The 17,566-nt window shown below is 44.9% G+C and overlaps 1 long non-coding RNA gene across 1 annotated transcript; it reads right to left on the bottom strand.

The window, feature by feature from the left end:
- Positions 1–1,690: 1,690 nt before the first annotated feature.
- LOC133388555 (uncharacterized) lies at positions 1,691–11,535 on the bottom strand. The gene is made up of 3 exons (XR_009763861.1): positions 11,373–11,535; positions 6,356–6,421; positions 1,691–3,914 (listed from the first exon to the last, which is right to left on the bottom strand). It is a non-coding gene; the product is annotated as an uncharacterized LOC133388555 (long non-coding RNA).
- Between the last annotated feature and the right edge of the window lie 6,031 nt (positions 11,536–17,566).

Raw genomic sequence — 17,566 nt, 5'->3', positions numbered from 1 at the left:
GCCTCCCAGCAGCTGTGTCGCTGCTGGTTACTGGGAGTGGGAGAGGTGAGGCAGCAGTGAGGTCAGGACCATGCACATGCACTGGCGGAGCTAAGAACCAAATAACTAGGTTTTACTTTTTAGAGGCCATGCAGTGTTCAAAAAGTTATATCTCCTGTGGGTGGAGACTAAATGCACAGCCCTTCACAACTAGTCACAGCAGTTCCCGTTTAAAATGGGCAAGTCACTTTTACAATCTAACAGTGGTTTGCCTTTTCTGCAGGATGGGCTGCTGTAGCAGAAACGGGAAAGCTCTGCAGCTGGGTACATAGCTTTGTTTGCATTTGTATCATGATCTCTTTGGGATCACTAGATGGATTCTCTGCTTTCTAGTTCAATCATAGTTGTGCAGTCCCCCTCCAGATTATTAGATGGATTGATCTTTTTCTTTTGATTTCATTTTTTAGACGTCCATAGACAGTCTTTTTGTAAATTTCATTTAAAAAAACCCATTTATAATTCCATCTAGGCATTTCAGCCACTTATAAACATAATTTCCATATTTTCCTCTTTTTCATTATTTCACTTCCCTGAGCAAGGCATTCAGTTTGATGAATTCCACCGATGTCTCCCCCCCCCCCCCAAAAAAAAGATTAAAAATGAATGTGTGTGGCTGACAAGCAGTGGAGTGTGGTGGGGGAATAAATGCCAGCAAAAATTACATTCTGATCATATTTAGCAATAGCTCTCAATAAAAAGGAATTAATGCAGCTGCTTTGAAAGTACAGACTCGAGGACTTACAGAGAGTAAAGGACACCATTGAGACGTTTCTCCTGTCCTTAACCTTCCATGCCTCTGTGTGTGATGATGACATGCAGATAGTCTCATTGCTTAGAAGCAATTCCATTTGTTTTGCTGGCCTTACTTCAGTACTGTGTAGAGGATTGGTGTCAAAAATGTCAAGGGAGCAGCTTAAATTCTTCTTGAGTCAACACTCATATTATTGCTGTTCCTGTTCTTGTTATTGAGGGGATATGTTAAATGGGCCTTAGTAAGTTAAACCATTTTATTGGGCTTTATGTATTTTATTTTTTTTGTAAGCCAGTTTGAAGTTTATTTTAAATAAACATATGTGGATGTAGAATGCTTGTCTAGTCAGAAGTGAGTCCCATTTTGTTCAATGCAACATTAATACATACTTATGCATGATACTGTGGACTTAGATATACCTATATATATCCACACAATACATGCATACACACATAAGGGGTTGGTCCTATGAGACCACTGCACCTGTGGTGAAGCAAACAGTTGCTTCCAGTGCCTGCTTTTTGGTGGAAGAGGCCACATTATGCTCCTACGGACTAGATCCTTGTTTATTTACTGCACTCCCTTTTTCAGTTGTGATTCTCAGGAAGCTAACATTGTGATACTGCCATTTATGGAATAGTACTCTTAAGGTTAGCCCCACCAGCCTGAACACACCGTCAAAAAATTCTTTCCAAATAGTTTATTAAGGTATTAGGCCATGCCAGGAAATTGCAAATGGGAAGCCTTTGAGGGACGCTGTTGTTTTAAACGACCTCTTGTTTTAACAATATGCCTGTCAATCCTTTCTGGGGAAATGCTCATTATACAATGGGCAGGGGTGTGTGTGTGTGTGTGTCTGTGTGTGTGTGTGTGTGTGTGTGAGAGAGAGAGAGAGAGAGAGAGAGAGAGAGAGAGAGAGAGAGAGAGAGAGGAGGGCTTGTATGGATTTCAAAGAGGGTAATGTGCTGCTGTTTGTTCATGCACATGCACACGTGTTGCACCCCTCTCACAGAGGCTGGGCAACCCAGTGGAAGGGATGGAAGGCGGTATTAAGCCTCACTGCAATGGTGTCCCCAGGTGCGCTGCTTCACATTGTCCTCACACAAACGTGGCAGCCAATAACGTCTAGCACCAGCAAGGCCTGGAGAAGCCAGGACTGGGGGATTTATGCATCGTCTCATGATCTTTCGGTAATGCACAGAGGCTACAGATGGCATCTTTGTGCAGCCGTCCAAGGAGGAGGGTGGGCTGTGGTGGGGGCTGGTAGCATGGAGGGGACGAAGCGAAACAGCCTCTGTCACTGACACCCTTTCCCTGTTGTGTTTATAGGTTGGATTAGGCTAGAGAGGGCACATAATCAACACGTGGCCTGGAAATCAAAAGAAGGAACTCTCTCCCTATTACAAAAGCTTACCTGGTCACCAAGTTGGCTATATTGCCAAAGACTGTTGTATAGATAAGCAGGTGTAGGTGACTTTCTCAAATGCTATATTTAGGGTCTATGTGGGATCTTGTATAAGGCTAAATGTTGAAGCGCATCCCCTATGCAGAGGATGGGGTTAATTATTACATCATTGTGTATAGAGATGAAATGCCCAGGCTTGTGCTAGCTGGCTGCTTGAGGGCTCCTGAGAACTGTGAGCAATCCCAGGGGAACATTCCATCTGTATTAGGTCACTCGATTTTGCAGAAGCCTAGCAGACACCCATCTCCTGACTCCTCTATGGGAGGGGGCGGGTAGACTATATCTAGCAACCTGTAACACAGAGAGAGGAAGACATAGCTGGGGGGAGTGACCAGGGAGACATCATCCTGCACAGCCATAGCACTACCCAGGCTGAGAACCATAGTGATGGAGGCCCCTCCCAGGAGTGACAGAGTGGCAACCAGCTGCCCCCAGGGGATCTCCTAAACACTGCTGCCAAGGAACACGAGATTTTATGCTTATTTCTGTGTATATGCTCAGCAATAAACGCTACTAGGCTTCCTATCATTTGGTGTTCTTAAATGGCCTGATTGGGATTCATGAACTAACTGCCTCTCACTAATGAATTGAAAGTAACTCTGGCACAGGGGTACCACCCTGTGGCATTACAGTGGCCTACTCGTCAAGGTGTTTCCATTCACATGTAAAGCCCGAAATGTTTAGGCCTTGTATCCGTCCCTACCAACCTTCTCAGGTGTTACATTCTGTAGTGGAGGCTCTCTTGGTAGTTTTGCCATTCTCAGAATCTCAGGAAATGGCAGCCTGGGAGAGGGTTTTCTCTGTGGCAGCCCCTAAATTGTGGAATTTCCTCCCTACAGAGGTGCATCTGGCATCTTCATTGTAGAGCTTTTGCCGTATGCTGAAGGTGCACCTCTTTACCTTGGCCTCTAACAGTTAAGGTATCTTGTTTTGTGGGGCCCACCTCTTTTGTGCTGTTCTGTTCCATTTGAAACAGTTTTGCTTGTTTCATCATTGCAGTGTTGAAATCTGCTTTTATCATTGTATATTATATTGTTGTAAACCACTCTGGGATATTATGGTGAAGAGTGGGTAAGAAATCTTTCAAATTATAATACTTTACAGAGGGTAGTCCTTTATTTGAAGGAGTCCTCTGTCTGAAGACCTGCCTAATGCATGTCCAGTTTAAGGACAAAGAGTCATAAGAAGGGAGGGCAGTAGATGGGCCTTGGAGTTGCCCATCCCCACTTGGCACTTGGGCAGCAAACTCAGCAGGAACTCAAGTCTCATGGCCGCGCTATTCCCCCTCGAGATATATTGTTTCTATTTAAATTATAGTAACTATTTCTAAATGCGCACCCCTCTTTCTTACCCTCTCTGTACAAACATATATATACATACATTATCATCTAAACATTTTATGCGAGTCTGTGTCCCCTTTTGTTCTTTTTTTTGGGGGGGGCAATACATGCCCTCTTTTTTTGGAGCTGTGTTCCCAGGAAGTCCGTCATCCAGGCACTGACCAGGCCTAGATGCAAGGTGTCTGCATCACCGGTCTTCAGACCACACTGTAAGGCTCTTGGCCTTCTACTTTGGTGTTCCTGTAGAATTTGGATTCTTGTGAGGATGTACTCCCAGCCTCTGGAGGTGTTTAAATCCTTCACTCTCAAAAAGGCATGCCTGCAAATACAAGCATATTATTAGCTCTTCTTTTAATGGCTTTAAAATCTTATTTATTTGCCGTATTCATTTGCTGCTTTCCAATTTATAAAGCAAATTAAAAACAATTATCAGCAATTAAATAGTGTTAAATATAAAAACAAATCAGCAGCAAATACATACAAAGCAATTGTCCTAAGAAGAAGAAGAAGAAACACCACAGGCTGCTCCGCTCTTTGACCAAAGTCTTACCAGTACAAGCAACAATATTTGTGACATCTTGCGATAAGTGAGCCAATTAGCTCCTTTGTTTAGAACTGTTTGCCAATACTTTCTTCATGAGCACATAACAGCAGTTCGCTCTACACAAGATAATCCAATATACAGAGGGCCGTCTGATTTCTGATTTTGCATTCAGGGGGTCAGACATGATCTAAATGGTGGCTTGCGAATAAGTTAAAGTCTGAAATGGGCAGCAGACCAGCACCCCAGTGAATCTGATAACTAAAGTGATCAAACTAAAGTGATTACCCACTGTAATTACTTGCAGGGTAGGGCAACTCATTAACCACATGGAGACCTTTGTCTGCTGTTAAATTTTAAACAGTATTCGCTGCCATCACAGCAAAATGGCCACAGCTCAGGCATTCTTTGGGGCCACCTTGCCCAGCGGTAAAGCCCCGTTGACTGAGACGATGGCTCTGGAGACCTGGGATGTCCATGCTGTGGCTGACGCAGCAGCAGAAAGTTGGACAACAGCTGCAGGAGGAGCAATCAGAGGAAGTTGGTGCATAGGGGCAGTGCAAAAGGCTAATAGCAGTGCCTACATCAGCCGCTGCAGATCTTCAGGTGGCAGAATGTTGAGTGCTGGCCCTGATTACATGTGGCCATTTAAGATCCTGTTTCTACAGTTAGCCTAGTTTTTGCAATACAATACATTGCTAATAAGAACATAAGAACATAAGAAGAGCCTGCTGGATCAGGCCAGTGGCCCATCTAGTCCAGCATCCTGTTCTCACAGTGGCCAACCAGGTGCCTGGGGGAAGCCCGCAAGCAGGACCCGAGTGCAAGAACACTCTCCCCTCCTGAGGCTTCCGGCAACTGGTTTTCAGAAGCATGCTGCCTCTGACTAGGGTGGCAGAGCACAGCCATCACGGCTAGTAGCCATTGATAGCCCTGTCCTCCATGAATTTGTCTCATCTTCTTTTAAAGCCATCCAAGCTGGTGGCCATTACTGCATCTTGTGGGAGCAAATGCCATAGTTTAACTATGCGCTGAGTAAAGAAGTACTTCCTTTTGTCTGTCGTGAATCTTCCAACATTCAGCTTCTTTCTTAATACTGTCCCTTTTTCTTCTTCTGAATTGGCAAGTTTGTACCATCTTTCCTGCCTGATGTCACTTGATCTCTCTTACTGAACTTGAAAGTGTCTTATTTTGATACCTCTTGCTTTTTTGGTTTGTTTGTTTCAGTAAAGCAGAATGAAAACAATAATTCCTCTTGCACAGTTTAGTGGCTATCACAGGTACATGTTCCACATACTAGTGTACAGATTAGGATCAAATATATGTTTCCATTGTCACCTTCCGACAGAGGAAAGATTGGGCTCACTGTAGGGACTTTCAGCCGCTCGTTTATGAAGCACAACCCATTTATTTTATTTAGATTAAGTCCCAATAGGTTTGAGGGGCTCAATGACTCTTAACCTCTCTGTAGTAGTTTGCTTTCAATTTCCTGTTATCCTTGATATTTGGTTGGCCACTGCTGGCTAGGTTTGAGGGGAGTGTGGTGCAGGGCCGCTGATGTTTTGTGATCAGCTGTGTAGCATTCTTGGGTGGCCTTGAATAAGTCACTATCAGCTAGAGATGAGGGAGAAATTCAATTCAGTTCACATTTAAAGGTGAACCTGCCTCATTTTCACTTTCTGAAGCTTCTGTGAACCAAAACACATGGATTCTTTGAGATTTTGAAATTTGAATTTTGCAGTGCAGTTCTCCAAGCAAATAATGTGTAGAAAAATACATATACCAAGCGAAGTGTGCACAAAATGCTTACACTGGGGGAAAATAACCAATAAAACAGATTATATTAGAGGAAACTGCTTTGCAAAAATGTATATATTAGGTAACATTGCATACAGGTGTGTATATTAGGAGAAATTCACACTAAAATGCTGATGAATTTTCAAGAGTACTTTAAAAATAACTGATGTAAAGATACGGAGGTAGGTAGAGAGTGGATGTCATTCAATGAAACAGTTGAATGGAGGGGGGAATGACGAACGTGCTGCTAATAATCAACAATCTTTTGAATAGAATCTGAATCATCATTACTTTGAATGAAGAAAGAATTTAAAATAAGCATCCCCTGATGAAGGCTATATAAGATTAGCCGAAATGTGTTGGGCTTTTTTAATACAATTTTAATTTACACAAATGGAATAAAACTGTGACTTTTTACTTACTTTTTTTGTCATTCTGGGTTACCCCCCTCCATTCAACTGTAAAGATACGGAGAACTGAATTTAAATCTGGAAAAATGAGAAATGGAGAGAAACCAAACATGACAAATTCAGCCATTCTTATTATCAACCAAACCTACCATGTAAGGTTGTTATGACAGAAGACCATTCACTCATATTGCTTGTTTGTTTATTTTTCTCTTAAGGAGCTCAAAGTGGGGCACATGATTCTCCCCTTCCCCATGTAATCCCCACAGCAATCCTGTGCGGTAGGTTAGGCCAAAAGGCAGTGACTGGCCCAAGGTGACCCAGGTCACCAAGGTCATGGCTGAGGGCAGATTCGAACCCTGGTCTCCCAGGTCCTAGTCCAACACGCTAATCACTACGCCACACTGGCTTGCCAGAAGGCCAGGTGGGTTTGCTACTGAATGCGCCCTCAACAGGTAGCTGCAGCCAATCACAGTTCCTTCATGAGTGCAGCTTGTAGGATATACCTGTTTGCAACTACATATTTGCTGCATTCACATTCTCTATTTTTAGATGTGCATTTAAAACAAGATGTTGTTAAGTGTTCCTGGAAAAAAATGCAGTGAGCAAAGTGATCCAAAGCTGTGGGGGAATGGCAGGAGCCCAACCCAACTTCCTCCCAAGAAGTTCTGCTGTTCCTACTGAAATTTCCCCACTTCTTTCAGAAGTCCCTTCCACCCTTGTCTCAGATTTTATTTTTGATTACCTGGAAAAAGGGGTTCTTACAACATCTTGTAGCTGATATTATACAGAAACAATATTTTTCTCTGCCTTAAAGTTTTTGCTCATTATACATATTTTTTATTTTTAAACCAGAGGTTTCACCCTTGCATGCTTCACACACCACCGCATTACCCCCCAGGCCTCTCCACTCCCCTCGCTTAACTCTTAGTGCCTCAAGGTGTTGGTGCATGTCAGTCATCATGGGACTGCTTGTGCTCCTTGACCACTTGCCTCACCTGTTCCTCCTCTGCTGCCACCCCCTCTGTCTCCATTTCTCTTCTCTGCTAAGACTTCCCCTTCTTTACTTCTGGCTGTCTCTGTTTGTCTCCTTCACTAAATCTTCCTACCCAACCTCCTTTACTCTTGCCTGTCCCCATTTCTCTTCCACTCCTTGGCATCTCACACTTGCTATCCCTTTGTTACTGGCCTGGCCATCACCATGGAATGCTGCAGGTTGTTATGCTGTAGTTTGCATTGCCACCTGCCTGTGGCCAAGTGAACTGCAGTGTGATGCTTACATTTTTATTAAATAGTAAGATAAGACAAGTGGGACCCTTTACACCTGCCTGTTTCCGTTTCTCTCATGCTCCTCAACTGCACACCTTGTATGTTTGTTCTCCCATTGTGCCTAGCCTGGTCACCACCATGGAATGCTGCAGGTCATCACGTTGTAGTTTGCATCACAACCTGTCTGTGGCTAAGAGAACTGCAGTGTGATGCTTGCATTTTTATTATGTAGTAAGATAAGACAAGTGGGACCTGCAACAATACATTGCAGTTTGGAATGCTCCTTTTCAGTCAGCCAGCCATGCTCTTTCCCAAGATATTGCATTCCATCCCATTACTGTGGTTTTCTCCCCCCTCTCACCAGTCAAACAGTGTTCTGTGGCCATTGGGCATGCTTAGTCCCCCATATAGGGTTTTTCCTAGAGGTTTTTCTTTTATTTTATTTATTTATTTATTTTATTAAGCTTATATACCGCCCGACTAGCAAACAGCTCTCTGGGCAGTGAACATAAAAACATATACAATAATAAAATTACAGGATCTAATACAACAAGTATATAAAAGTACACCATCTAAAATAAAATTACAACATTTACTCAAATTAACTTAGATTAAAATGCCTCAGAGAAGATAAAGGTTTTAACCTGGCGCCGAAAGGATAATAGTGTCGGCGCCAGGCGTACCTCCTCGGGGAGACTATTCCACAATTCGGGGGCCACCACTGAGAAGGCCCTAGATCTTGTTACTACCCTCCGGGCCTCCCTATGGGTCGGGACCCGGAGGAGGGCCTTCGTAGTAGACCATAGTGTACGAGCCGGTTCGTATCGGGAGAGGCGTTCCAGCAGATATCGTGGTCCCACGCCGTATAAGGCTTTATAGGTTAGTACCAACACTTTGAATCTGGCCCGGAAGCATATTGGAAGCCAGTGCAGGCGAGCCAGAACCGGTGTTATATGCTCAAACCGCTTAGTTCTTGTTAGCAGTCTGGCCGCCGCATTTTGCACTAGCTGTAGCTTCCGAACCATCTTCAGAGGTAGCCCTACGTAGAGCGCGTTACAGTAGTCCAAACGTGAGGTTACCAGAGCATGTACCACTGATGCAAGGTCCTCCTTACTCAGATAGGGACGTAGCTGGGCTACCAACCGAAGTTGGTAGAACGCATTCCGTGCCACCGAGGCTACATGAGCCTCGAGTGATAGGGAAGAGTCTAAAACGACTCCCAGACTACGAACCTGCTCCTTTAGGGGGAGTGTAACCCCGTCCAGGACAGGGTATGTATCCGTCTGACCAGAGAAACCATCCACCAGCAGCATCTCAGTCTTCTCAGGATTGAGTCTCAGCTTGTTTGTTCTCATCCAGTCCATTGTCGCGTCCAGGCAACGGTTCAGCACATTGACCGCCTCACCTGAAGAAGATGAAAAGGAGAAGTACAGCTGCATGTCATCAGCGTACTGATGACAACGCACTCCAAAACTCTGGATGACCACACCCAACGGCTTCATATAGATGTTAAAAAGCATGGGAGACAGAACCGAACCCTGCGGGACCCCATATTGGAGAACCCACGGTGTCGAGCAATGTTCCCCAAGTATTATCTTCTGGAGACGGCCCGCCAAGTAGGAGCAGAACCACTGCCAAGCAGTGCCTCCAACACCCAACTCCGCAAGCCTCTCCAGAAGGATACCATGGTCGATGGTATCAAAAGCCGCTGAGAGATCAAGGAGAATCAACAGAGTTACACTCCCTCTGTCTCTCTCCCGACATAGGTCATCAAACAGGGCAACCAAGGCCGTCTCAGTGCCAGAACCGGGTCTGAAACCTGACTGAAATGAATCTAGATAATCGGTTTCATCCAATAGCGCCTGGAGCTGGTCAGCAACCACTCGTTCCAAGATCTTGCCCAAGAATGGAACATTTGCCACTGGTCTATAGCTGTTGAAGTCCTCTGGGTCCAAGGAAGGTTTTTTCAGAAGTGGTCTCACCGCCGCTTCTTTCAGACAGCCAGGGACCACTCCCTCTCGCAAGGAGGCATTTATCACTTCCTTGGCCCAGCCAGCTGTTCCCTCCTTGCTAGTTTTTATAAGCCAGGAGGGGCAAGGATCGAGTACCGAAGTGGTTGCACGAACCTGTCCAAGCACCTTGTCTACGTCCTCGAACTGAACCGACTGAAACTCATCCAACAAAACATGACTAGACTGTGCTCCAGACACCTCATTAGGACTAACTGTCATAAAATGGGAATCTAGGTCCTGGCGAATGCATAAGATCTTATGCTGGAAGTGCTCAGCAAACTCATTACAGCGGGCCACCGATGTATCTGCCATGTCCTGTGGACCTGGATGGAGTAGCCCTCGGACGACTCTAAAAAGCTCCGCTGGGCGGGAGAGAGATGACTTAATAGTGGCGGCGAAATGTTGTTTTTTCACCACCCTCACCGCTCCTACATACAGCTTGGTAGAAGCACAAACCAGCGCATAATTGCATTCGTCGGGAGTTCATCTCCAACTCCGCTCAAGCCGTCTCTGATCTTGCTTCATCGCTCTTAGCTCTGGAGTATACCAAGGAGCTGTATGAGCTCTACAAAGGAGAGGGCGCGCAGGAGCGATCGTGTCCACTGCCCGGGTCATCTCTGCATTCCACAGATTAGCCAGGGCTTCGACAGGAGCACCACTCCTATCAGCCTGAAAATCCCCTAGAGCCCTTTGAAAACCTTCAGGATTCATTAGTCTCTGGGGCGGACCATTTTAATAGGTCCCCCACCCTTGCAGAGGGAGAAGGCCACTGAAAGTCTAAACTTCAGCAAGCAGTTATCTGACCATGACAAAGGGAGAGATGTAAGACTCCCCACATCCAGATTACTATCCCCATGTCCAGTAGCAAAAATAAGGTTGAGAGTATGCCCCGATGTATGTGTTGGGCCACTAACATGTTGAGACAGCCCCATGGTTGTCATGGCGTCCATGAAGTCCTGAGCAGCCCCAGACAAAGTAGCCTCGGCATGGATGTTGACATCCCCCAGTACTAATAGTCTGGGGGATCTCAACAATACCTCCAAGACCACTTCCGTCAGCTCAGTTAGAGAAGCCATTGGGCAGCAAGGTGGGCGGTACACCAAAAGGATTCCCAGTCTGTCCCTCTGGCCCAACACAAGGTGCAAACACTCCAGACCAGTAATTGCATGGACATGGTGCTTGGTGAGTGAGATGGAACTCTTATAGACCACAGCAACCCCACCTCCCCGACCCTCAGATCTACCATGATGCTGGACCAAATACCCCGGTGGGCAGAGCTGGGAGAGACTAACTCCTCCCTGCTTGCCCACCCAGGTCTTGGTTATGCATGCCAGATCAGCTGCCTTTCCATAATCAAATCATGGATGAGGGAGGTTTTATTTTGTACCGATCTGGCATTAAGAAGCAGCAACTGGAGATCTGAGGGTTGGCTGAGAGGACAACCAACAACCCTGCGGATATGAGAAGGACCGGAACAAGGCACAGGCACTACATGTCTGGGCCGCGTTCCCCTTACCTGGCATGTCCTTCTCATAACACTATACCTCCCTCTGCCCATCACTATGGCAATTGGGGGCCCCTCAAGTCTCCCCACTTGATAGAAAGGCCTCTTCCCCAGGCACATTGTAAACTATAAATACAAAAACTCATAAAAATAAAAACTCATATAAATAAAAAATACACATTCACTCATAACATACATTCATACAGACAGCCACACATTCAGTTTACACTCTCACTGGCTCTCCCACCTGGGTGGTGATGGTCCTCTTCTCGTTGCAGGCACTGGATCTCCCAAGCCCCCTCAGCCAGCCGGCTTATATATCCCCTCCAAAGAAGGGACAGATGGAACAGTATCAGGCACAGCTGGCTGAGTACCTGGGGCCTGGTCCTGCAAGGTGCCTACATGCAGAGCAGGAGCCCAAGAAGGAGAGAGCAGAGATGTTGGCCGAGCAGAGATGTTGGCCAAGCAGCAGCAGCAGCAGCAGCAGCAGCAGCAGCAGCAGCAGCAAAGCAGGCAGATGGCTCTCCCTCCCTGGCGGTGATGGTCCTCTTCCCTTGCAGGCACTGGATCTCCCAAGCCCTCTCAGCCAGCCGGCTTATATATCCCCTCCAGAGAAGGGACAGATGGAACAGTATCAGGCACAGCTGGCTGAGTACCTGGGGCCTGGTCCTGCAAGGTGCCCACATGCAGAGCAGGAGCCCAAGAAGGAGAGAGCAGAGATGTTGGCCAAGCAGCAGCAGCAGCAGCAGCAAAGCAGGCAGATGGCTCTCCCTCCCTGGCGGTGATGGTCCCCTTCCCTTGCAGGCACTGGATCTCCCAAGCCCTCTCAGCCAGCCGGCTTATATATCCCCTCCAGAGAAGGGACAGGTGGAACAGTATCAGGCACAGCTGGCTGAGTACCTGGAGCCTGGTCCTGCAAGGTGCCTATGTGCAGAGCAGGAGCCCAAGAAGGAGAGAGCAGAGATGTTGGCCAAGCAGCAGCAGCACAAGCGGGCAGATGGCTCTCCCTCCCTGGGCGGTGATGGTCCTCTTCCCCTTGCAGGCACTGCAACCCTTGGGATTTTCCCAAGCCTGCTCATACCTCCCCTCTTGTGCATGAATGGTGCAGCTTTGGCTACATAAGGATTGATATGCAGAGAATGAGTTTGCTATTACTGTATAGGAGGAATGGGCGGCCCTTTCTGTGAAGGGCCACTTTCCCTTATGAATAATCTGTTGGGGGCTACATGCCAGTGGTGAGTAGAAACAGAGCTGATGATAGGCAGAGCCCAGCTGGATTCATTAGAATAAAAACCACTCTGCTTCAGTTTTCAGCATGGCTGCCTCATATTAGAATTCCCAGTCCCATGCACATCTACTCAGAAGTAAGCCCCACCTGGGGATAACTCCTTTCTGACTTTAGTGTGCTATACACTCTATCCAGAGAGGCAAAAAAGAAGAACAGGAAAGAAGGATGGCATGGAAGAATGAGACTGCTTCAGAAGTTATCAGGGGCTACATAATACCAAGTCATGAGCTGGTTGCTCACCTGTGGCATATAGGATACCCGTCCAAGGCCCATTGAACTCAGTAGGTCTTAGTTTTGGGTAGACATATATAGGATTTCACTATAAATGTTTGATGTGATATAATTGAGATAGTCTGGTTAGACATCACTTCTAAAATCATGGTTTGGGTGTCAAGGGTTGAACCTCGGGCTCACACATTCCTTGAACTCTGCACCTAATATCCAAGTCCATGAAATCATATGTGATGTGAACCTGCAGGAAGCATCCCCTTCCTGTGGCCATCATTGTGCTTTCTGTTTTTCACTTTCACAGCCAGTGTGGTGTAGTGGTTAGCGTTGGACTAGGACCTGAGATCCCAGAGATAAAATCCATACTCGGTTATGTTATGAACTCTCTGGGTGACCTTGAGCCAGTCACTGCCTCTCTGCCTAGCCTACCTCCCAGGGTTGTTGTGATAAAAAACTGAAAGGAGGAGAACCATGTACCACTCCCTCTTGAGATCTTTGGAGAAAAGGTGGGATATAAATGTAATGATAATGATTCTTCTTCTAATTTCTCCTCCACCCCCTGGCCCTGGTTTTACTTTTTGTAAGCCCATGCTCCCATTGCTCATCAATGTCAGGAGGAATCCCATTGCTTCCTGTGGGATCTATGGCTGAACTGTGGAGGCATTAGGCAGGCAGAAAGGTGGAGTGTGACTAGGGATGGTGGAGAAATTTAATTCACTTCACATTTAAAGCCATATCTATCAAATTTGTACTTTCCGAAAAAACATGAGATCTGTAATGCAGCCATCCTTCAAAGTTCACACATATCCAAATTTTGTAATGCCGTTCTCCAACCAAAGAATGTTTACAAAAATGCATGTGTTAGGGGTGTGTGCATAAAAATGAATATATTAATGTATTACACTAGAAAAAAAAACGTCTGCTTAGTCAAAACTGCATAGAAAAATGTGTGTGTTAGGAGAATTTTGCACTAAATGCTGGACAATTTTCACGAGGACTTTTTTATCGTAAATTGCTACAGAAATGTGGAGAATGAATTTATTTAAGATTGGAAAAATGAGAAACTGAGGGAATGGAAACGGACAGATCCTTCCATCCCTAGTTGCTGCACAGTTCAGATGCACCAAAGAATGCAGTTGCTCCTATATAGTCATTCCTGCAATAATGCATGTGAAGCACATTGAGTGTGTGCAGCGGGCCATCTAAAGTATTATAAGAATTACCATCATTTATTATTTCTTACAAAGACAGGCGCTGTGTCCCACAAGGACGCTTCAGTATTATACCAAAGGCCCTCTGCAGATACACGGTCACCTGTGACTTTTTTCAGAACAAAAATAACTGCCCTCTGGAGGGATCTGTGGCAGGATGATTTGCGTGTATATAGTAGGAACCAGCTGCTCCAGGACCAGAAAACAAACAGCAGCATTCAACTGGGACCCCTGCTTAGTTCCGCTGCTGAACATTTATTTATTTCATAGAGTTTCTGAGTCTAATTTTCCAGCTTAAATGAGTGCTCAGAATGATATAACATAAAAATGATGAAATCATAAGCGCATGATCCACCCAGAGCTGAGTCCTTTTAAGTCCTGTTGAGGTTTGGTGCATGGGCTTAAAAATAGAGTTATATATTCAGTGGGACTATAAAATCTAGAATTTTGGCTGGATTTTACTCTAGGGATGTTTTCAGATGGGGGCATAATACTACAAATGGGTCATTTAGTTACTGCAAATGGGCTGTTGGTAACAAGTTTTTTAAATTTACTGGATTTTCCATGGAAAAGGGAGATTAAATTAGGAAAAGTACAGGCTTGCACTTGATGGCAACAATGTCATGTGGATGTTGCACAAAATATTGCATGCATTAGAAGCACCCATCCCACAACAAACACCCACCAGTAAGCACCGTAGGTAAAAGCAATTTAAAACAACATTTAGGCTGCAGTCCTCTATACCCATTTACCTGGGAGTAGGCCCCACTGAACTCAATGGGATTTACATCTGAATAGGCATTACAGGATTGCACTGTTAAAACAGAAAGCAGCACCACGACAAATAAATTAGAAAGCAGTCAGTTAAAGCCAGGAAATGCTGGAAAAAAGAATAATGTTTTAAAGCTGATGGTGAACAAGGAAGGGGAAATCTGTTGGTTTTGGTTTCTTTCAGTTTCTCATTTTTTCCAATCTTATATTCAGTCCTTCACTTTCCTGCATAGTTCGTGATTTATTGGTTTTTTTAAAGTCCTCACAAAACTTCCTTACAAAACTTCGTAGACATTTTAGTGTGAATTTCTCTCAATACACACATTTGCATGCAGTTTTGCCTAATATGTACATTTTTGCAAAGCAATTTTGCCTAGTATGATGCATTTTTGTATGTTATTTTCACTGATGTATGTGTTTTTATGCATTCTTTACCCTGCTATATGCATTTTTGGCATGTAACTTGGCTGGAGACCTGTGTTGCAAAATTTGGAGATGTGTGAATTTTAAAAGTGGACAAGAGAAAAATCAACTCATTTGAAATGTGGTGTTGGAGGAGAGCTTTGTGCATACCATGGACTGCAAAAAGACAAATAATTGGGTGTCAGAACAAATTAAACCAGAACTATTACTAGAAGCTAAAATGGTGAAGCTGAAGTTATCATGCTTTGGACACATAATGAGAAGACACGATTCATTAGAAAAGACCATAATGCTGGGAAAAACATTAGGGAGTAGAAAAAGAGGAAGGCCAAACAAGAGATGAATTGATTCCATAAAGGAAGCCACAGACATGAATTAACAAGATCTGAACAGGGTGTTTCATGCCAGATGCTATTGGAGGTCACTGATTCATAGGGTCGCCATAAGTCTTAAGCGACTTGAAGGCACATAACAACAACAATATTTTGGTTTTCATATTGTTTCGGAAAGTGCAGATTAGATAGACTCGCCTTTAAATGGAAACTGAATCAAATTCCTCCCTCATCTCTAATGGTGAAAAGCGTATAAGGGATGAAACCAAAAAAAGTATCTTCATCAGGGAGTTCCAAAGGGTGGATATCACGGCTGACACTCATGACTACATGGAACCACCATGTCGATGAATGCCAGTATCGCTGAATACCAGTTGTTGGAGTGCACCTGCTGCTTCTCTTGAGATACAGAAGCAGTCTTCTTCGTCAAACCAATAGTCCATTTAGGCCAGTATTGTCTGCAGCGGAAATGGGAAACTTTTATTTAGCTCCAGGGCCGCACTCGTATGTGGGCAACATTTCACATGCCACTGGTGAGGGGGCCAGAGTCAAAGGCAAGCAAAGTGAAAATGGACAATAGTGTCATAAGTGGATCAGGTGTCAATAGCTGTCCCACAATCCACTGGAGCACATTTGGTTTGCAAAGAGAACTAAGAGTGCCTGGCTGTGACTCATGAGACATATTTTCAGATGAAAGGACACCTTTCATTTCTAGCTGCTGTTTTCTCATCAGGCCAAAGATGTTGTAAGCATTTGGGACAGTGCAAGAATCATTAACTTGAAAATGTTATTGTTCACTCAGAAAGAAATTGCGCATGGGAATCACGTCAGCTTTGTGTGCAAAACAGCCTTCCCCAACCTGGTGCCCTCCAGATGTTGCTGGACTACAGCTCACATCATCCCTGACAATCGGCCATGCTAGCTGGGGCTGATGGGAGGTATAATTCAAAACGTCTGGAGGCCACCAACTTAGGGAAAGCTGTTTTGCGTAGAGAGCAGGTGATATTTTGCATTTTAAAATCTGCATTTTATCTAATGTTATTGACGATTGGGATAGGCTGTACCAGAAGGAGTGTGTGTGAGGAGGGAAAGTGCCCCCCCCAATAAGTTGTTTGCCTCTGCCCCACACGCGTACCTAGGATTGGGGGAGAAATTCAATTCAGTTTTCATTTAAAGGCAAATCTACTTCTTAGGGTTACCTCTGCCTTTCCCAACCAGTGTGCCTTCAGATGTTTTGGACCACAATTCCCATCTTTCCTGACCATTGGCAATGCTGGCTGAGGCTGATGGGAGTTGTGGTACAACAACTTCTGGAGGCACACTGGTTGGGAAAGGCTGTCTTAGGGAATAATACTGCTTAAACTTTTTTCCTTACATTTATACAAATAAAAAGCTTAGTGTCCATTTTTAATTTATTTATTTTTAATAAAGAAAGCTAACATTCAGGGAAGGTGCCGGGCATATCCTTCAGGAGGTTAGGTCTCCACAGGTCTCCTTGTGGCTACATTTCTTTGTTGAAGAGAAAATTAGATGTTGCCCCAACAAATGTCAGAGGCCAGCAGAGCTCTTGCTTAGTAGAGGAGGCCTCCTCCTGACACCCCAAGCCTTTTCCCTCAGCTGTTTCCTGGGAGAGGTTTTCTAAAGGGCAAATCTCTAGCTTAAAGCCTTTTACTGTGACCTCACTGCATGTGGCTTTGAGGTATGCAGCCTTTCTTCTCAGTTGAAGGTCCTCAGAAGAGTTGCAATCATGAGGGGTTCATGCGTTAGTGGAACAGAGAACCAGAGTTCCAGGTTTTGGGTGCACAAATACATACATCGTTAGGGTGGTCAAGCTGCTGTGGAATCACATTCACCCCGTTTTGATCAGATGTACAATTTTTCTCACAGGGTCGAGGACAGCAGAGAACAGCCATGATAGTTTCTAACAGAAGTTAGCTGTGCACAGCCCACATTGGCTGGTTCTTGTGAAATGAGCCAATACCCTTTCCAGAGCAGTTTTCAAGTTTACTTTTTAAACTGTGTGTGTGTGTGGTTTTTTTTTAAGGGTTGAAAAAGCTTTTAAATGGGTAAACTTGCCAGACACCTTTATTTTAAAAAGGAGGGGAAGGGAAACAGTGTTGGGCCTCATCTGCACTGTACATTTAAAGCAGTATCATACCACTTTAAACAGTCATGGCTTCCCCCAAAG

The sequence above is a fragment of the Rhineura floridana genome, chromosome 7 (genome assembly GCF_030035675.1).
Source record: "Rhineura floridana isolate rRhiFlo1 chromosome 7, rRhiFlo1.hap2, whole genome shotgun sequence".
NCBI lineage: Eukaryota > Metazoa > Chordata > Lepidosauria > Squamata > Rhineuridae > Rhineura > Rhineura floridana.
Note: the sequence above shows the minus strand (reverse complement) of the source record. Positions and strands in the feature narration are given on the sequence as shown.